The 9842-nt window shown below is 48.0% G+C and overlaps 1 protein-coding gene across 10 annotated transcripts in view; it reads left to right on the top strand.

Moving 5' to 3' along the window:
- Window positions 1-4174: 4174 nt before the first annotated feature.
- ADCYAP1R1 (ADCYAP receptor type I) overlaps window positions 4175-9842 on the top strand; it is a 145353-nt gene continuing 139685 nt past the window's right edge. For 5 of the 10 annotated variants that reach the window (XM_054518534.1, XM_054518531.1, XM_054518529.1 and 2 more), the window contains exon 1: window positions 4207-4767. The gene's annotated coding sequence lies outside the window, so the exon portion shown is untranslated. Of the gene's footprint in view, window positions 4768-9842 lie in introns of all 10 variants that reach the window. The other 5 variants (XM_054518538.1, XM_054518533.1, XM_036398305.2 and 2 more) reach the window with 4 other exon arrangements.

Raw genomic sequence — 9842 nt, 5'->3', positions numbered from 1 at the left:
ACTTTGCCCTCAGGCAGCCTCCTCCTGCCCCCTCAGTGCCTCACAACAGCCAAAAATGGTTATTGTGCTTTACACACACTTAAATAATAAAGATCTATTTAACAGACTGCTCAGGAGGATAACAATAAAACACCACTTGCCTGCGAGTGGCTTAATTGTTTTTCTACTCATAAAAATGGCCTTCTTTGGGGAACAAAGTTCTTGGACAGCCTCTCCTCACTACTTCAGTCGGAAACCTGATACTAAAATCAGCTGAGATCATCTGAGGCAGTCCAACTGCTGCTGGATATGGGCCACTAGATGATTCTCTTGGCCCACTGCCCTTCTCCTGGGAAAGATAGGGAGCAGATGTTGGATCAGCACACAATAATTGAACACCTGGGAGTCTTCTTCCCTGCTTAGCAAGCTAAGGCAGCATCTCACTGCGGGGCTTTTGAGGTAGGACTGCCATAAATTCTGGAAGTTTTGAGAGAACACAGATAGGGCTTTGTTTTTGCTTTCTTGCGGGTTTTCTGGAGCGGGGGAACAGCTTCCTTAAGTCTGCAGAGTGAACACAGATGACTTTTTGTGGGAAGAACAAACACTTTGCTGTGAAGTTTTTTCTGTCCTACATCATCTAATGCCGTCATCATTATAGAGTGCATCTGCAGGAACTTGGCCAGTGACAGTGAGCTGGTGGTGTGGTGGACATGTAGGAGGGCAGGGGTGGCTCCAAAGGACAGGGTGGAGAGGTGGGACTGTGCAAACCTCATGGAGGGCAACAAGGCCAAGTGCAGGGTGCTGCACATGGGTTGGGGCAATCCCAAGCATAAAAACAAAAGGTTGGGCAGGGAATGGATTGAAAGCAGCCCTGAGAAGACCTGAGGAGAGGTGAGAGGCTGGACAGGACCCAGCCCTGAGCACTCCCAGCCCAGAATGTCACTCGTGCCATGGCTGCATCAAAAGAAGGGTGGGCAGCAAGTCAAGGGAGGTAATTCTGCCCCTCCACTCTGCTCTGGAGAATGCCCACCTGCAGTGCTGGATCCAGATCTGGGATCTCCAACATAAGGAGGACATGGACCTGTTGGAGAGAGTCCAGGGGAGAACACAAATTTGATCTGAGGGCTGGAGCTCCTCTGCTCTGGCAACAGGCTGGGAGAGCTGGGGGTGTTCACTTGGAGAAGAGATGGATCCAGGGAGAGCTCAGAGCTCCTTCCAGGGCCTAAAGAGGCTCCAGGAGAGCTGGAGAGGGACTTTGGAAAACAACTGGAGTGACAGGACAGAGGGAATGGCTTTAAACGGAAAGAGGACAGGGTTAGAGGGGATATTGGGAAGAAATTTTTTATGGGGTTGGTGAGGCCCTGGCACAGGGTGCCCAGAGCAGCTGTGGCTGCCCTGAATCCCTGGAAGTGCCCAAGGCCAGGCTGGATGAGGCTTGGAGCAACCTGAGGTAGTGGAAGGTGTCCCTGCCCATGGCAGGGAGTTGGAACTGGATGATTTTTAAAGTCCCTTCCAACATAAATCATTCTAATATTCCATAACCTTTAATTTGTTTTCTTTGTGACATGTGACTAGAGAAGATGACAGACCTGCAGGAAAATCCACAAAGCAAAGCTTCTGGAAGTTCCAGTTGATTCTTTAGCCTGCTCCATGGTGCTGGAACGAAACCAGAGCCGAGTGCACTCCCAGCATGTCTGTACAAGGTTTTCTCCAGAGGAGGCATCTGTGCAGCCGTGGGGCTGTGGCTGTGCCAAGGCACTGCAGCAGGGCTGCCTGGGCTGCTCTCTGCTGTGGGGCTGTGCCCCCCAGGCTCCTGCACGTGGGCCCAGAGCCACAGGGGCACTACAGCAACGGGGACAGGGCTTTTCATGCTGGGCATGTCATGGATTTAGTTCCTTTTAAGATAAAATTCCCTTTTTTTTTGCTCTCCTTTGTTTAAAGGAAGTAGGGTGTGTTGGTTTTCTTAGGTTTTACAGAGGTGGGGTAACTGAGAGGTTTTTTAAAACATTTTATTCTATTATCAGTCTTGATGAGACACAAGAGATGTAAAATTTAACTCTATTCTGCTAGAAGCTGACTTATTTCTTGGTGTCAATACCTTATAAATGCTTTTCAGCCTCTCAGCTTTTGCTACACAATGCTGCTATTACTTCTAACACAAATTACTTATGTTTTTCCTCCACCTAGCCCTGCTACAATGCATCTTTCACAGTTCTAATTCTCTAAAATATCTGGTCTTTTCACAAAGTCATATTTTGAAACTTGTTGAAACTTATTTCTAGTTCAATCTCTCTCTCAACAATGTAATCTCTATTCCATTGTCTTCTTAAATCAAAACACCTTATCCCAGTGTTTGCACACAGATGTACAAGGCTGTGTGAACTTTCTGTCAAGTTTTAAAAATTCTTTACAAATCCATTTCTCACAAGGGTGAAGGGAAGAAGGACTTGAAATTAATTTACATGCCATGGGAAATAGAGGATGGGAGATGCAGAAAATGAAGGGGAATGGGTAAAAATCTGGAGAAAAGGAGGCTCAGGAGGAACCTTATCACTCTCAACAACTCGCTGAAAGAAGGTTGGAGATTGGTCTCTTCTCCCTGGCAACAAGTCCCTGGACTGGAGGAAAAGGCCTCAAGGTGTGCCAGGGGACGTTAAGTTGGACATCTGAAAGAATTTCTTCACTGAAAGGGTGGTCGAGCACTGGAAGGGGCTGCCCAGAGAAGTGCTGGAATCTCCTTCCCTGGAGGTGCCCAAGGAATGACTGGGGGTGGCACTCAGTGCTGTTTAGTTGACAAGGGGGTGTTTGGTCAGAAGCTGGCATCCATGATCTTGAGGTCTTTTCCAACTTTAATGATTCTGTGATCCTGTGAAAAGATAAGCAGACAAAAGGGCTTCCACAGCTGGAAGAGCGGAAGGCATACAGGTGTCATGGAATTTCAGGGTAATTAGAAAAATCTCATCGGCAGGCAGCTGCTCTTCCAGCATGTCTCACAGAATTTGGGTAAGGATGTGGGCATTCAGCACCTCAAAATCTCAACAGGGAACTGTGGGGCCTGAGATCAGCCTGGGACCAAGCGTCTCTGTGGGATATCCTGGCAGAGGCCTCCTCTGGGCCTGCTGTGGCTGCTCAGGCTCCTTGGGTGCTCATTTTCCAGGTCTGGAGAGCCTCCCCTTGAGCACTGTGCAGCAGGGAGCAGTGCCTGGATGCTCTTGTGCAGGGGACAGGGACACCCTGCTCTTCTGCAGCTACTGGACACAGAACCACAGAATTCCCAGAATGACCAGGTTGGAAGAGACCTTCAAGGTCATCGAGTCCAGCCCAGCCCCAACAGCTCAACCAAACCCTGGCCCCCAGTGCCACATCCAGGCTTTGTTAAACACACCCAGGCATGGGGACTCCACCACCTCCCCAGGCAGCCATTCCAGAACTTTATCACTCTTCCTGTGAAAAACTTTTCCCTGCTATCCAGCCTGTATTTCTCTTGATTTAGCTTGTGATTGGAAACCCCTTCCCCTCTCTCCAGCCCTCCCTACAGCTCCTCTCCAGTCATTTTCCAGCAACAGGTGCCACTCCTGCATGGCTGTTCCAGGGGTCCTGTGCCTCTGTGGTGCTGCAGGACAGTGCAGATGCTGCTGTTCTGTGCTGTCATTTCCTTCCCTGGGTGTGCATCTCCTGTAGAAGATTCTCTCCAAGCTCAGAGGGCTCAGCCTGGACACAGGCCACCGGCCCATCTGCACACATCATCTGCAAAATGTTTTTTTCCAGCAGAAATTCCTGCTCTGCTCCCCCTCAGTTCCCCTGCCTGACAACTCCAGCTACTTTATCGCTTCTCTTTGCAATCAACCCTGCAGGTCCGGGAGAAATTGGCTCCTTTCATCCTCCCTCGCACAGCCCCCGCTCGCTCCCGGCAGCGATGCCATCCTCCCTCCCATCGCCGCGTGCTGCTGACCTTGTCACAGTAATGAAATAAGAAATAAAAATTTCTGGGACGACAAAAACGGGGCTAAGGCGGCAGGGAGAAGGCAGATTTGGGGTACGTGGGAAAAGGAAAGAGAAAAAAAAAAAAAGGGAGAAAGGGTGTTCGATTCGGGAAATTTGATTTGAATAAATCCCTCCTCCCGCTCCTCCTCATTGGTTTCTTTTTCTCCTCCATATTAATGAGAGCAGCCAAGGAGAAGCTATTGGTTCCATATCGCCTTTCCCTTTGCTCAGGCACTCGGGGGAGGAGGTGTTTGCATTTCTCCGCAGGACCAGCTCGCTTTGCAGAGCATTGTCTGGGTATGAGAATCACACACAGGCACAGGGGCAGGGGCGAGCGCACCGGAGCATCTCACCCCGGCACAGCATCCCAGCCAGCCTGAGCACCCCTCCGTCCCCCGCCCCGCCCCGAGCACCCTTAAAAAAAAAAGAAAACGAAAAATAGAGAGGGGAAAAAAAAAGTTTTAAAATATCCCACCTCCCTTCTTGCTTTTATTTTGTTGTTGTTGTTGTTTGAGTTCTGTGTTTTGGTTTGTTAGGGATTTTTGGTGGTTTTTTTTTTTTTTTTTTTGGTTTGTTTTTTTCCTGATTTAGCGATGGCAAATTCCTTCACGGCCAGGAGCTGGCCCATCCCCTGAGCAAAGGCAGCCTGGACATGACCGGCAGGCGAGGGAGGAGGAATTTGGATTCCCTTCGGAGGCCGGGGGCAGCCAGCGCGGGCAGCGGGGCTTGGACCGCTCCCCGCGGCCACGGTCCCCCCGCGGGGATGCGGCATCGCCAGCGCCGGGACGGAGCCCTGCTGCAATGGTGAGTCCTTCCCCCAGCTCCTCCCGGGGCATCCCCATCCCCCGAGGATGCCACAGGAACCGCCGGCTTGTCTGCCAGTGCCACTGATCACTGATTTACCGCCTCGTCCCCAGCTCCTGGGGACACTTCTTCTCAGTGAGGATTGCATGCGGGCTCGGAGGATGCGTCCTCCAGATAGATTTGGTTCCCTGCAAACAAATCAATCTCCCTTTGCTGGCGGTGACAGGTTGAGGCGCTCGGTATGGGAATCACGTCTGGTTTTAACACAATATGGCTGGTAAATAAAACCTGATTGCTAACAGCCCCGCCGCTGCTGTCGGCGTTTCCCGATGCAGCTCTGCATCCTCACCTGCCGCAGAAACTCTGATTCAGCCTCCGAGCGGTGCAGCAGGACTTGCTTGGTTTTACTGTGGGGTAGTAGGGAGAAACTGCGGGTTCCTGTGCCTTTGACCTCTGCTCGTGTGCGTCTGGGCACTTCTCCTTATCGGTGTTTGAGCAGCTGGCTCTAATAATACCATCTTCATGCCGAGCACATCTCCAGTCAGGGGGATGGCACGCAGGACAGGCTCTTTCCCTCCCGCTGTGCTCTGAATTTAGGATGGGAAGCGTTCAGGTATGTGTTGGAATCTGAGGAGTTTGCAGCCAGAATGTGATAACGCAGCTTGCTGTGCAGAACTGGAAAATGCACGGGGGAAAAAAAGGGAGATTTGATTAGTGGCACACTAGTGTTTATGGCTACACGATCATCCCACTTACACAGCAGCAGATCTGGAAGAACTCCCTGGAAGTCAGTGGATTTCTTCTGCATCTGATCTGCAGGTAAACAGAATCTGGCCTTTAGGATGTATTGGAGTAGCTCTGGAGGTAGCTATAATAAGGAGAAAATCTTAACTAAAGTGAATAAGGCAGCAAAGTGATGTGATTCTTTCTCAGGGAATTATCAATTACCATCCGTCTGGTGCATGTTAATTACAGTGTGTGTGGTGGACTGGTACAGCAATATGTAACTGAAGCAGCATGTTGGATTTTTCTATTTCATCTGTTGGAGTAAAAAAAAAAAACCAACAAATGGATTTGCACTTGCTGTTATTTGGGTACACAGCCCCCTCACTCCTCTGCCCAGCCTATGCAGCACTGGTCAGGTTCAGCAGGGAAATGCTTCCGTGGCTAATCCAAGGGAATGTTTGATTGCTGGAGGTTAATGATAGCACAGAGGCAAACTCCTGAAAGTGCTCCTGGTGTAGCTGCAGAGAAAGAACGTGTTATACAAGCATCTCTCTTTGGCTAATGCCAGACAGCCTGGAGCTGGCTTGGAGGAAGTTGTCCTGTAGGATGGGTAAGGCAATATTGGAATTTGGTGAATAATTAAGGAATGCTGGTCAGGGCAATAAGGGGAGTTGGGTTAGAGTTGATGGATTAGAGTTGATGTGTCTGCTTGTGTGTGGGTTGTGGTCTTCCAGTTTTATTCCCACCTGTTTCCATGAGCTGTGGGCCAGGGTTGCTGCTTTGCCGTCATTCAGGACAGTTCCAATTGATCTCATTTTGTCCCGCGCATTTATCTCAAGATTTCCGCTGTTTTGTTCTCTCCAACCAAAGACGTGTGAATGGCTGGGAGGATAACCACAGCCTTCAAGGTCACGAGGAGGGGGCTTTTTGTGGGATAAATACACTTATTTCTCTTTAAACAGGCTTTGTGCTCGCTCCTGGGCTTTGGCTTTCCATCATCCATAGGGATCCCTGCAGGAAACTGGAGGGCTCCTTCCTCGCTGTGGGTTTAGGAATTCTGCTGCTGGGGCTCTTTCCTTGCTGTGGCTTTAGGAATTCTGCTCCTGGGGGTGTTTGCTCACAGTGGCTTTAAGAATTCTGCTGCTGGCACAGTGGTGCCCCAGCCCCACAGAGCTGCCCAGATCTGCTGCTGTTTGTGAGGCTCACAAAACAGGGAGGCAGGAGCTCTGTTGTGGGATGCTACCAGGGAGAGAAAACCTGAGATTTCTGAGCTTGTGGGCTGCGCTGCTGAGCACATTCAGACCTTTGTTCATCACATCTCTCCTCGTTTGGCTGACTGAGACAGCATCCTGGAGATATTTTTTTCCTGGGGTTGAGTTCCATATGTGCCTGTGCCTTTGCTAAGTTGAGCCCCGTGTCCCTGAGCTGATTCATTCCAATGTGGCAGATTTTGTTTGCCTTTCCTTCCTTCTGAGCACACTTAGTACAAACAGTCTAATTCCTAAATTAGCTCAGATTATCTTTTAATGAAAGCAGAGTATCTGAGTTAAGAAGAGCTGAGAAAAAAGTGAACTTAGGGCAGAATCATGCTGCAGCTCATGCCTGGTAGAGAAACCTGCAGAAATATCAGGTCTTGCAGTTGGTCCTGATTTTAAACAGAGAAATTGCTTATCTGCCACTGCTCCCAGGAGAGGAAAACTGATCTGAGGATGTGGAAGTCAGTGGAGATGCTCAATTTTATTTCACCCCTTTCCTTGGCCCAGAGAGTGCAGCCACAATCTTTAAGTCAAGGAGGGGAATTTTTTTGTTGGCTTGTGTTTCCTTTTTTCCATTTCCTCTGCTCCTGTCACGTCCAGCCAATCCCATACCATCTGTGCTTCAGCACACACTGCAGTCAACAGGATTTTGGAGTGAATTTTCCACATCAGGACAGAAGTGGAACAGCTCTGCTGAAAGAGATGTAAATGCAGCAGTGAGGAACTCTCTCTCTTTTTTTTTTTTTTTTTTTTTTTGCTATCCACAACTTGAAAGTCATCTTTGCTGACAGTGTCTGGTCAGGGTGAGCTGTGGCACCACTGAAAGAGGCTGCTCAGAGTATCCCTGAGGAGACTTTCCCAGTTCCCTTGGTGCTGAACTTGTTCTGTTCTTAGGGAATGCTTTGCATACAGAAAGGTGTTTGGTACTTTTCCACAGCACTAACAAGTTCTAGAATTCCTGTGTCTGTCGTGGCTGCTGAAACGCTGTTTGGATTGTAATTGAGTGGGCACAAATATACGGGGGAAAAAAGGCAGATTTATTATTTTTTCAGAAGCTTTGTGGCAGAATGTCCACCCTTCACCCCATTGCTTTGCTGGTGTTTGATCCTCTGGCCACCTTTTGCTCTCTCAGTTTATTATCTGTCTCTTAGGCTTGCACTTTTAGCTGCACAAGGCGAACTAGGAATGAGTATGAAACTCGCTGGGTTGTTCAAGCCTTGTTTATGTAACTCACTGCAGCTCAGTGACTGTGTCCCCCTGCAAGCTCATCTCCAGAGGAGCCAGATTAATAATTTCAGGGCTGAACTTCTCAGGACAAGCTAAACCATTCCATCTCCTAAAGAAAAGGTGGAAGCATTGCCACACAGAGCATTTAAAGCCAGCGTGGCTGCTGTGCTGAGGAGTATTTCCTCAGAAGGGTCCTGCAGAAATAGGCAGCTGCAGGGACTCTTGTTTGCTGCTCTGTTAAATAAAAATCCTTCCATTTATCAGCAGACACCATGAAAGTCTCATCCCTGCTCGTTCAGGTGTCATGTCTTACTCCTTGATAGAGACCCACAATCTGAAACTACTTTGATCTATTTGACTGCCATAGGTTTCTTTATAAAAATGGTTTTTAAAGGTGGAAAAACCTCTGCCTAATGCCATTGTTAAAAAAAAAACAAACTAAAACAAGCACCAAAATACCCAACAAGTAACTCAATTAATTCTAGTTTTTGTTAATGTAATTCATAATTCTCTCTAAAACTGAGAGAAAAGGGGATGAGGACAATATGGTCAAATACTTCTTAATAATAATTATGGCAATAGCAATAATAATAATTTATTTTGTGACACACTGGGAGTATTGACGTTTAAGAGCTCCTTCCTGAACATACATTAAACATCTGCCAGGTCTGTTTTCAGATCTGTCCATTCAGTTGGAGGCATTTCACAAGAAATGTGCCTCAATCCCAGTGGCTTTTGCACCCCATTAGAGATGCTTGGGTCACGATTGCTCGGGAGCTGCAAATGGAAGGATAATTATGGTCTGTTATCTATGATTTGTTGCTTTGCTAAATGGAGCTGAGGGTTAGGGCAGGAAAAGATGTTTTAATCTGTGTGGTGGGTTAATAGCCTAGATTTTTTTTTTTATTTTTATTAATTTGTTGCTCAGAATCAGGCAAATTTTGCTGCAGGGACACTGCATTGTCCAGTCTGATTCTGGGAGGATTCTTAAAGGGGAAAAAAAATGTATTGAATGGAAATGTGACTGAATTAAGTTCTTGGTTTCTGGGGAGCAGATTCATCATTAGGTCCATCTCTGAGGGCTGGAGGATGTATAAATTCGCTCATTCTCAAGAGGAAACTTGCCCCCAAAGGATCTCCTGGGAAAACTCTTGGTCATTTCATGTGGAAGGAAGGATTTCTCACTCGGAAGTGTTTGGCTGCCTGGAGGATGCTCATCTACTCTCTGAAAGCATCTGAAAATGAAATTCTCACATCCAAGCCAATCCCCCTAATCCACTGTGTTAGGAATGAGCAGAGTGGTTCATGCCATCCTGGAGGGGGTCAGATGAATCAGCCCGTGGAGGTTCTTGCAGCAGCTGACTCAGACACACATCCACAATCAGCCAGATGGAGCCTTCCATGGTATCTCAGAGGCATCCCCAGCAGTGAAATGCCTTTTTTCCCATCTTTCTTTGGAGGGGAAGGCTGGTGATGTTTTACTAGCTCACAAATTTTGGTAGCTGGCAAGATTTATGAAAAGCCCAAGTTTTATGAAAAGCCCAAGAGTGCTGTGGTGGACCCCACATCTTCCCTTTATTCCATGAAGGGCAGACACAGCTGCTGCAGAATTCATGCCACATGTCCCAGACAATACCCTCCCTAGTTTGTTTTTTATTATTATTATTCATTGATTTTTGAGATCTGATAGGCTTCCTCGGTGTATCAACACTTTCTTCCTTTGCCCAGTTACTCAGAGGGATTTGCCAGCAGAAGCTGGGGTGTGATTTTGTGGGTGCACCAGCACAGGGACACATCTAGGACAGTGACATGATTTTCTGCAGGCACACACAAGCTGGCTCTGCCTGTTCCCTGAGCCAGGCAGGA

Source organism: Molothrus ater, chromosome 1, assembly GCF_012460135.2.
Source record: "Molothrus ater isolate BHLD 08-10-18 breed brown headed cowbird chromosome 1, BPBGC_Mater_1.1, whole genome shotgun sequence".
Taxonomy (NCBI): domain Eukaryota; kingdom Metazoa; phylum Chordata; class Aves; order Passeriformes; family Icteridae; genus Molothrus; species Molothrus ater.
This window is presented reverse-complemented; position numbering and strand designations above follow the sequence as displayed.